We start from the raw sequence: 8572 nt of genomic DNA on the forward strand, positions 1-8572 counted from the left end.
CGGAATCGGAAAATAATTCCGGAAACGGAAATATTAAATATTTGTTCGAAACGGAAATTAATTCCGGAATCGGAAATGTTAAATATTGTTCGTATCGGAAATAGATTCCGGAAATGGAAATTTAATCGGAAGCGTATCGTACGAATTAGCATCGGACGAGGCTTGCCGGACGAAGGCCCAGCACGAAGCCGGGGCCATCGCCCAGCAAGCATGCGCGCCACAAGCCCAGCCAAGGCAGCGGCCAGGCCTACCGCAAGGCAGGCCCAGCGCGCGCCAAGGGCCACGGCTGCGTGGGCCGTGCTGCGCGGGCTGCTGCTCGCACGCGCATGGGCAGCCCTTGTGGCTGCCGTGTGTGTGTGAGTTTGTGCTCATGCGTGATTCCTGAATCTACAAGAGTCAGTGTATGATTAAATTTCTATTCCTAATTGGATAAATTAATTAAATAGAATTCATGTAGGATTCTAATTCCAATTAATTCGCATCCTACTAGGATTACGATTCCTTTTCCATAACTCTATAAATAAAGGCCTAGGGGTCATAATTTATACATAAGTTTCAAAGTATTCAAAAGTGAGTTTTTGAGAGAAAATCAAACACACATCTTGCTCAAAAGTGCCGAAATTTTCTAGTACCTTAAGGGCGATTCTAGTTGGTCAATCTTAAGGCGGATCCGGACGTGCTGTGGACTATCTACGGAGGGACGACACTTGGAGTCCTAAAAGACTTGTTCTTGTTCGGTTCGGGCGCAGCTAGGGAGGGCACGCAACAAAGAGTATGCATCTAAATTATGCTATATGATTATGTGTAAATAATATGTTGTCCTGGGTTAATGGTTGTTTCCGCATGATCTATGTAGTGTCATATGTATCATAACCTAACACGACGAGCGATGCGCCCAGCGATGGCGTGCGGGTGCGTGTTGCGACGTGCGACGAGCGCTGCGCCCAGCGATGGGCTGCGGCAGCATGCTCGTGCGTCTAGCGCTGGCGCGCGCAGCGAGCACCATGCGTGATGCCTTGCGATGGTGAGCAGCAGCGATGCGAGGCAGCGCATGGGCTGCGCGCACATGGCCAGCGATGGCTGTGTGCGTGTGGCCCATGGGCGTGCGATGCTTGGGATTGTTGCGTTGCGATTAGATCGTTTTGAAATTTTTAATTTGAAATTTTCAGTTTACGTAATTTTAATTAATTTTAAAATTGATAATTTAAATTATTTTCTTGGATTTTAATTTTGAATATTGTAATTATAATAAATTTTATTTATTCTAATTATTTTACTAAAATTAAAATCATGAATTAATTTAAATACGACTGAAATTAAATTAAACTTTATGGATTCAATTATAAATTTATATGAGCTTTAAATTTTAATTAAAATTGTATGTTTCCGGTTAGACTAGAAATACATTTTTATGTTTAAAATTAGTAAAGCATATGAATTTATTGGTTTAAGTGGGAGCCCTTTTAGTCATAAACTCTTGATTAGGTCTACAAATCCTTAAGGTTAAAACAACTTGATTAGAATTAATAAGGACTGAATAATTTGTAGATTATTGGTGCCCTTGATTAATTGCTGCAAATGTTTATGTGATGCATAATGTGTTTTACTAACCAGCTATGTGGGTCATTCATGATAATGAATGGGTGAATGGTATATATTGTATATGTACTGTTTTGCAGGTTATGAAGTGACTAGTATGGCCCAAATAGGATAGAAAATATGGTTATAAGGTGCAGGTTATAAGGTGCCATGCCAAAATATACACTTGCTTGGATATCCTTTACATCAATCTAGTAATAGTTTTCGCTCAGCGAGGTGTTACTTATTGGTCCTAAAGGGGCAAGGTACACAAATAATTGTGAGTACATGTTAGTTTTGGTGAAACTCAACGATATAAGTAAGGAGTCCTTTTATGTCGTGGCAAAATCGATAGGTTTACCTAATAAGTTCTTAGACGTACCTATCAACCAAGAATAGTTTCTAGACTATTAGCAAAAGGCTTTTGCTTACCTAAGATGTTTTAGGATTAAGTCGACAAACTGTGCTTAATTCTTCAATGATTTTAGGATCTTGGAATCATTTTATTCACACCTGCCGGAACAATAAATTCGAATAAAATGCTAATAACTTGTTTAAATTGCATGATTGCTTTCATTTTCAAGTTATTATTCATGATAAATGTTTAGACTTTGCATGCTTCAATGAATGTTTTAATTATTGTTTATAATTAAATATCTTGCACTGCGGTAAATCCTTTTAGAAAGGTAACAGTAAATTTCCTCGATTGGTAGTGAATCCAAGAACGTTTCACGGAAATGAGAGAAAATGAGCAATTTAAAATGTACGTTTCTTTTAGCGACTTTTATGGTTGTTTTCGAATATCAAAAACGAATGGCAAACCAATTGGTGCGTGTGAATTCAAAATACACTGTAGTTTTGAGATCATAAAGCATTGAGCTTAAACGCTCAGCTTTACCAATGGTTAACAACCTAATATCTTTGTCCATTTAATTCTCGAATGAGTCTAGTCCCTAGACATTCGAATAGATCAATGCTTAGAGAACTTTAGAAGCTTCTGGTAAGATCATCTAGTTGAAACAGAATATTCAACATAAATTAAATGGAAAGAACCTTGTTGGAGTGACATTGGACATGTCTAACAAAATATAAAAGTCAACACTAGAGAATTCAATTCTTAAGACTATAAGAAAGGGTACAAGAAATAGGAAAACAAAGGAACAAATGAAAGGAATTTACGATTCCGGTTCCACCTATAAGTTTATGTTTAAAGAGAAGTGACCTAGCAATCAAACTTCCTTGGTATCATATACCGCTTGAGGTTCTTACTTCGGTAATAACTAAAACAATGGAAGCTAGGCTACACTAATGGCCTACAAGTGGGAAATGAAGCATGGCAATGCTACATTAGTTGTAGGGTCATCTAGTTTGTTTTAAGTCCTTTCAAAGGCTGGAACTTAATGGCTATTTTGTTCCATAATTAGCATACCTAAATTTCTGTTTTTCAAACACAGAAACACTCACATTCAAGAAAAACAAAAACAATGTTTGTTTGTTTATTTGAGTGAAATGGTCAATTACGGGTTGAGTCAATATGCTTGATTAAAACAAACAACTCTTTAAATAAAAACTTTACTAGGTTCAAATCAACCCCTTGATTTGAGTTCCACTAATCTTTGGCATTGTTGCTTAGACCATATCAACAAGTTAACATTCACAAGCTCTATTTTAATGGACTTTTGAAAGTTGGTTGATTTCTAGATCAACTTAAGACAAGCTAGTCTTACTTGTTGAAAGTAACAAAGAATATGAACTATTGTTAGAACGCCTAGACGATAGAGTTCAAAGCTAAAGAAAGGTTTTATGACTTTATTATTTCACATGGATTTGAGTGAATATAGGTTTATTTACTCAAATGTGATATAAATTGAATCTGTTTGGCTAGTTCAAAGATTCAGAAGTATAAAATCCACTTGGCAAGAAATCATAAAGATCTAGGTTAGATCATGTTGATGATTACTTAAGTCAAGAATGATCATCAATGATTGTGTGTAGTAAAATTCACAATCTAGGTCCATAAGATATGGCATATCTTAGTTGGAATAATCGAAGTCAATTAGTACTTGATTCGATCAATGATGGATCATAAAGACTTTTCCTATAATTTCTAAAACAAAATGCTCAACTACCACCAAACTAAACCAAATTCGTCAAAGCTATTGAAAAGTAATTTCAGAATATCTTTTCATAATATATCTAAAGAGTTCCTAAACTCAGTGGGAGCTTAGTGTTTGTTATTCAACAAACTAAGGCCCAAGTATAGATATATGTTTCATTGTGATTTATTCAAATGAGACACAAGGGTATTGTTTCTACCACGAATTTTTGAGAACATAATGTTTGTTTGCTCGAAATGATGTCCTTTTGGAGATTCGTTTCCAAAATTACAAGTGGGAGAAAATAGACCTCGAAAGTCTTCGAGGCGAACAACAAACATAAACGGACATTCCGGAGGCTTTTCGAAGTGCTTCAGAAAATCCGAACTTATTCTTTGAAGACTTTAGAAGTGGCTTTAAAGAATAGACATCTCTTAGAAGACTTTACAAGTGCTTCAAGGAGAACAGAATATTCAAAGGACTTTCAAGTGGCTATTGATATTCTATTGTTTGATGTTCTATACCCAAGTAGGCATAGAGTTCAAGTCACTGAAACTATGAGATTCTTCTATTAAATAGTGAAGAATCATGGAGTTCAGGTCACTGAAGCTATGCGATTCTTCTATTAGATAGTGAAGAAACCTACAACTTGCAGTCAAACTATTATCATGTAGATTAATGAGTTTGTGACTTGTAAGAAAGCTATGACGAAACCAAGATTCCCTAAAATGGTTAGAGGCCATATATAGACTCAATGTTTTAAATGGTTAGAGGCCATAAAACATACTCAATGTTTTTTATGACAAAATTGAATTTTGTTGATTTGCAAGAATAAGTTAACACCTATTGGTTGCAAATTGGTTTTAAGGATAAAAACTATCAAAGAATTTTGTTGATTTGCAAGAATAAGTTAAAACCTATTGGTTGCAAATTGGTTTTAAGGATAAAAACTATCAAACATGGAATTGTGTTCACACACAAAGCTAGATTAGTTTCTAAAGGTTACAAGCAAATTCACGGCGTGGATTGTGTTGAAACTTCATGCTTAATCGTAATGCTTAAGTCTATAATTCAAGCAATAATTGCATATTGGTACATATGACAATTGGATGACAAAACATATTCCTCAATCAAATGTCGGAAGAAAACTATGTACATGGCATGTCATAGGATTTGTGGATCCAAATAAATGCTTGAAAAGGAATGCTAACTTATAAAATCTAAGTACAGATTTAAGCAAGCAATTGGGAATTAGAACTATATTTTAGTGAAGCTAATAAGTATTTTAGTTTCATAAAATGTACATGATTCTTATAGATATATAAGAAGTTTAGTGGGAGTACATAAAACTTAATTGGTCCTATGTGTATCACACACATATCTCTCTATTGTGAAATAACATTCAAATGCTAAATACTTAGATTTGAGATTATTCATCAATGATGGACCAAGGCGAAACTTAGTACATACTGGGTACTAAGATCTATTTACAAAGATCGTATAATATTGTTTTGGATTAAGTAATGGCATTTACTAAATCAAACACGAAATACTCCATTGGAGATATTCGACCCATGTGAATAAATCTAAGTAAAAGGATGTTTGAACTATGTATAAGCATTTACTGAGTTAAACATCAAAGAGTCTAAATGAGATTCTTAACCTATATTATATGTCAAAGAATTTAGCTGAATTTAGTATCTACTGAAACTAGATAAGCTAAAGTTACATGAATAGAATTCAATTGGGGATTATTCTGCAAAAGAATTTATCATGTATAATATAATATGAGGATCGCCAAAAACGTATCGTATGACTTTAGGCATGACGAACATATACCAATCTCTATTGATCTAAGTGAAGATCAACTAGATGAGATCAAGAATACTTATGGTACTTGAAAAGGTACATAGGAATAGTTCTTGATTCAAGGAAATAAAGATATGCTAAATATTGATGCTACACGCATAAACACTGGCAAAGGATCAAGAAAGACCCTTTGGAGTTAACCATTGATAAGGACGAGCTATAGAGCATTGTGTTTTGAAATGGCAACATGGATTGGAGACCATGAGTTGTTGCGTGGGATATTAAAATATTAATTTCTATGTTCTAAGATACAGCTGGAAAGTATTGCACATATCTTTGAACTGCTTGGATAAGTAATTCCAAACAAAGCATCACTAGAAACCTATAAAGTTGAAGTAAAAGTACTTATTGCCTAAGAAGCAATAAAACAGGGTTGTTTATGTTGAAGAGTTCTTCATTGAACTTGGGTAGATCACATGTCTGTTGACTTAATAGTTCTTCATTGCAAAATACGTAGAACCACTATTGTAGCAAGAAAGACTAGATCACCAAATAAACATACTCAAAAGATCTTATCATCTATCTCGAAGAACATTCGATGAAAAGGATATTAAGATTGGCAAAGCATGATAACTAAACCTATGCAACAAGTGAGAAACAACACTCACATTGTGGCACTGGAAATCAAGCATAGCTTTGAATTCCATGAATTGTTTTAAAGATGGGTTTGAGGCCCATGGTTGTAAAACGTTGGGGTTGAACATTTATCATATATGAAATGTATTTTTCATATTCCATTTAATCTTGGTTTAGTATTAAATGATGAGTCCCTTCAATTTGACAAAATATTCAAGATAGACTGTCAGGACCAGTCCTGTGACTAAGAAATTGTTAGGTTATGATACATATGACAATTCATAAATCATGCGGAAAAACCATTTAGCCAGGAATACATATTATTTACACATAATCATATAGCATAGTTTAGATGCATACTCTTTGTTGCGTGCCTTCCCTAGCTGCGCCCGAACCGAACAAGAACAAGTCTTTAGGACTCCAAGTGTCGTCCCTCCGTAGATAGTCCACAGCACGTCCGGATCCGCCTTAAGATTGACCAACTAGAATCGCCCTTAAGGTACTAAAGATTTTCGGCACTTATAGTCAAGAAATGTGTCTGAATTTTCTCTCAAAAACTCACTTTGAATACTTGAATAATCTATGAAATATGTGACCCTAGGCACTTATTTATAGAGTTATGGAAAGGGTTTTCGGAATCCTATTAGGATACTAATTTATTTAATTATAACCCTACTAGGACTCTAATTAAATAATCATTATCTAATAGTTTTAGGATTTAATCACACTTCGAATCCTGATTGCTTCAGGATTCCCGCACAAGCATTGCACGAGCACCGTACACCCGCGCAAGCCTTGCGGCCCACGCTAGGCGCACAACGCTCGACCCACTGCTGTACTCCCGCGCGCGCGCCCAAGGCCTTGGCTGGGCCTGGCCTTGCGCTGGGCCTGGTCGAGGCTTGGCGTGCGCTGGTGCGCGTTGGCTCGCTGGGCGACGGCCTGGCTTCGTGCTGGGCCTTCGTCTAGCGGGCCTCGTCCGATGCTAATTCGTACGATACGCTTCCGATTAAATTCCCGATTCCGGAATTCATTTCCGATACGAACAATATTTAATATTTCCGATTCCGGAATCAATTTCCGTTTCGAACAAATATTTAATATTTCCGTTTCCGGAATTATTTTCCGATTCCGATAATATTTCCGATTCTGACAATATTTCCGTTTCCGGCAATATTTCCGATTCTGGCAATATTTCCATTTCCGATAATATTTTCCGATACGTACCATGTTTCCGTTTCCGGCAACATCTACGACTTGGATAATATTTATATTTCCGATACGATCCATATTTCCGTTTCCGGCAATATCATCGTTTCCGGAGTATTCATTTCTTGCCTGTGACGATCTCAGCTCCCACTGAAACCAAGATCCGTCGATTCCGAATATCCATAGATGGAGTATTTAATGCCATTAAATACTTGATCCGTTTACGTACTATTTGTGTGACCCTACGGGTTCAGTCAAGAGTAAGCTGTGGATTAATATCATTAATTCCACTTGAACTGAAGCGGCCTCTAGCTAGGCATTCAGCTCACTTGATCTCACTGAATTATTAACTTGTTAATTAATACTGAACCGCATTTATTAGACTTAACATTGAATGCATACTTGGACCAAGGGCATTATTTCCTTCAGAAATGTCTATCAAGTGAACTTGAATGTCAAAAGTTGAAAATGGTCCCTAGTCGGAGTTTTCTATAAAATTGGACGCATAGAAAACGTTAGACGATTAGAATGCAAGATGACTAGTAGTTATGTTTCTTGAACTATGTGGACATGGCAATGTCATAATCATTTGCATAGATACTTACTTTGGGAAGACTAGTATCGGACAAGACCTATGAAACTTTACTGTAAGAGATGAAAATCTGTCATAAGTAAATTTCATTAAAATTATTAGACACTAAATCCTCAATACCTGAGTGATTTGAGATTACTTGTTTGAGAACTGGTTGCTTTGACGTTGACCAACCGTCGCACCGTAAAAGGAGGCTATAAAGGCAACGCTCAGGTAATCACCTATCAAACGAAGTCTAATCTCAAGATCGTAAGATTGGGATTGTCCTCCCATAAATCGGGATGAGATGCTTAAAAGTTGTACAAGGCCACTCGGAGAGCTAGAAACTGTGAAATGCATGGCCGTGCTCGGATGAATCAATTATCTGTCTATTTGATCATTTGAACTCTGAAACCGAGGAACACCTCTGGACATAATAAGGATGACAACTCTTACCTTATGTTCAAGAGCAAGCATCGAGCGACAACGGAATTAGGAAATGCACACTTGTCCCTAAGGACAAGAGTGAGACTGAAGGAAATAATGCCCTTGGTCCAAGTATGCATTCTATGTTAAGTCTAATAAGTGCGGTTCAGTATTAATTAACAAGTTAATAATTCAGTGAGATCAAGTGAGCTGAATGCCTAGCTAGAGGCCGCTTCAGTTCAAGTGGAAT

The sequence above is a fragment of the Spinacia oleracea genome, chromosome 2, assembly GCF_020520425.1.
Source record: "Spinacia oleracea cultivar Varoflay chromosome 2, BTI_SOV_V1, whole genome shotgun sequence".
In the NCBI taxonomy this organism is placed as follows: Eukaryota; Viridiplantae; Streptophyta; class Magnoliopsida; order Caryophyllales; family Amaranthaceae; genus Spinacia; species Spinacia oleracea.